General features: G+C 41.0%; 1 pseudogene; it reads right to left on the reverse strand.

Moving 5' to 3' along the window:
- Positions 1-2,589: 2,589 nt before the first annotated feature.
- LOC136643379 (5S ribosomal RNA) lies at positions 2,590-2,706 on the reverse strand (annotated as a pseudogene).
- Positions 2,707-3,077: the final 371 nt, after the last annotated feature.

A 3,077-nucleotide genomic window follows, 5' to 3' on the forward strand; every position in this document is an offset into this window, starting at 1 on the left:
TAAAAGTTGTCATTGTCTTCACTCTGAGCAATGATGCCTTTTTTGTACTGCATTTGGTGAGGCGTGCCTTGAACTTCATTACAACCCTCCATTACAACCCTCCAGTTGAACTTCATTACAGTGGCTGAGACTATTTCTCACCAAGTTGGAAAAAAAATGATTTAATTTCATTTACAAGGCAAAATCTGATGGAACAGGGAGATAAATTCCATCTTAGTTTCATTTCTCACACAAGATGATTAGAAAAATTCACACTGAAACAACACGAAACATTTGGCCCTGAGGGATGTGGGAATAGAATTGGAGACCTGCCTCTAATCAGTTTCCTTTATCATTTCCCCCACTTCTCAGTTCCTCGCTTCTATCACTTGGCAGCCCCAGTGTGCATTTATGCTTCATCTCTTCAGGTGACTAATCATTAGACTAATTACTGGCTAATCAATGTTTAATTAAACCTTGGCTGTTAATTACAGAAAGTGGGACTGTAATGTGGGGGTAAAATCTTTCTTAAATAATCCCTTTTTTCCCTTTTCTGCACTATGCTCCATATCCTGGTAAATTTGTCTTTTCTTCACAGCAGTAGAAGCTCATTTGTTGGTCCATTTTGCCTGCAAGTAAGAGATGGTTTACAAATGCAGTCATATCATGCATAACAGCAAAGTAGCATTTAGAAGCGGGCAAACTCCCCCCCCCCTCACCTCGGGTCCAGTATAGAATAGCTTGGACAAATCAGACTACTGTATATGCCAGACATCTCTTAGGATGTGAGACTGCAGCAAGGACTTGTGTTTTTGTATAGGGCCTAGCAGTTATTAGATGCTTTATAAATAACAGAAGGTGGTGGCAAGCATGTCAGTTCAAGACCAATTCCCTGTCCCCCCAAACGGCTTTTCCACTTGTTGGGGGAAAAGAAATTGGTTCCTTTATTTCTTTTGCAGAGAGAAAAGAAGCTTGGGAGCAGTTTGGAGTGGACATATGACTGAAGGGAATGAATTAATGAGCCACCACCCTTAATTGGCTTCCACTCAAGATTCCAACTTCCCAGTCACATAGCTAGCAAGGGGCGGGAGGGCGGTTCACCCTACGTACCAGCCTTGGGGAGGTGACACCACAAGTTACCAAAATTGCCAACATTATGGTGGTTAGGAATAATACCATCATGCTATATACTGTTGGATGTGAAATTTCCAGCAAAATGCAAAGAAAAAACCTGAGTTAAATATCTCCATTCTATCAAACGTTATGCCTGAAAAACCAGAAAACAAAAAATGCATGGAGCCCTATGGAAAGTGAAACTGTGCCATATCGCATGTTTACTCGTGAATAAGCATGCTTGCCTTAATCCTTTGGAAAGGGCAGGCTGGGAGGAATCCAATGACACCAGAATGGTCCCTATCTGATGAACGGAGCCCCCAAAAAACACCTGAGAAGGAAGTTCCTCCCTCCAAACCAACAAACGCATTGAGCCCTATGGAAAGCGAAAGCGTTTACTCACATTAAGCTACTTGTGAATAAGCAAACGTGCCTTGGCTCATGGTCAGATCAGTCAAAAGGGAATGTGAGACCACCAGAATGATCCTGGTCTGATGGAACTGGCAGCCCCCCCCCCCCAAAAAAAAAAAGATAAGAGAGGCTTGAGCTGGTAAGGTGAATGTTTTCAATTTTAGACTTGTAAAGCTAGGTGGGCACTTATGTTGATATGCTTGAAATACAAGAATTTAAATTGAACTGGGCACTGGGTAGGGCTGAAAATCTCATTGATTTTTTTTTTTTTTTTTTGTGGGGGGTGTTATTGCAACCAGACTACAGACAAAATACACTTGGTGGATCAGGGCTGGCCTCACCTTATGTAATCATTTGTTTGTCTTTAATTTAATTATTTATAATTATTTATTTTAATTTGCTTGATGATGTCACTTCCAGCCATGATATCACTTGAAAAACGAATTATGTCATATGGGGGTGACAAAAATTTATGGGCCCCGATTGTCAAATGACCTAGCTATGCCACTACAGTTTCCCATGGGTGTTTTTCCTTATGGGGGAAAAAGCCATCAGGGAAAACATATCACAGAAAAAGACATAACAGCCCAATCCTATGCATGTCTACTCAGAAGTAAGTCCCATTACAGTCAATGGGGCTTACTCCCAGGAAAGTGTGGATAGGATTGGGCTGTTAGATCATATCCCATAAGCCACCCTGAGAATGTTTTATACTGAAAGGTGAGGTTTAAAATAATGAATGAATAGTGCTTGGGAGGATGGAGCCAGACGCAGAATGGTAGTTTGGAGTGACTGTATACCATGAGGCAATCTATATACACAAGCCCAAAGTACAAATCCACATTTAAGTTATTACTGTACAGGACTTCTGATGACCTAATTTAAAAAAAAACAAGCTCATGTAGGCTTATCCATTTATGCAATGATTACAGAAAGTGCCCCAAATCCCCATGGATGTGAGGAGAGGGACCAGAATGTGTACTCTCTGTGAATACACATGTCTTTTACTACATAGGGTTGATTTGGGCTTAGAAAATTTGTCCAAACCATGGTTGGCAACCTTCAGTCTCGAAAGACTATGGTATAAGCCTACAGCACCTGGTATTCCCAGGCGGTCTCCCATCCAAGTACTAACCAGGCCTGACCCTGCTTAGCTTCCAAGATCAGACGAGATCAGGCATGTGCAGGGTAACAGTTGCTGCCCAACTCACTATTTAATTATTGGGATTCAGATACTTTTGTTGATTTATTGAAAATCTTCCAGAGATCTATTGGTAGATCCCAATTTACCTACTCCCCACACCTGCCTCGAGATGCATCTTAGGGGGAGCTGAAAAGAGTTCATTTTATCCCAGGAAATTTCCAGATTCTATAACTGGGGCTTGCATCTTTTACGATTCTTCATTATTCTTCATTTCTGATTCTTTACTGATGCCAGTTGTCCTAGTCTCTCCATTTCAAGATGTCAGTGTGCAAGCTCATCAGCTTTTCATGAGAATAATGTAAGGCTTCTGATCAGTTGAAGATGTCTTTTTTTTAATTTTCCATATTTTGGGCACTGAAACAGGAATATT

The sequence above is a fragment of the Tiliqua scincoides genome, chromosome 2 (assembly GCF_035046505.1).
Source record: "Tiliqua scincoides isolate rTilSci1 chromosome 2, rTilSci1.hap2, whole genome shotgun sequence".
Lineage (NCBI taxonomy): Eukaryota > Metazoa > Chordata > Lepidosauria > Squamata > Scincidae > Tiliqua > Tiliqua scincoides.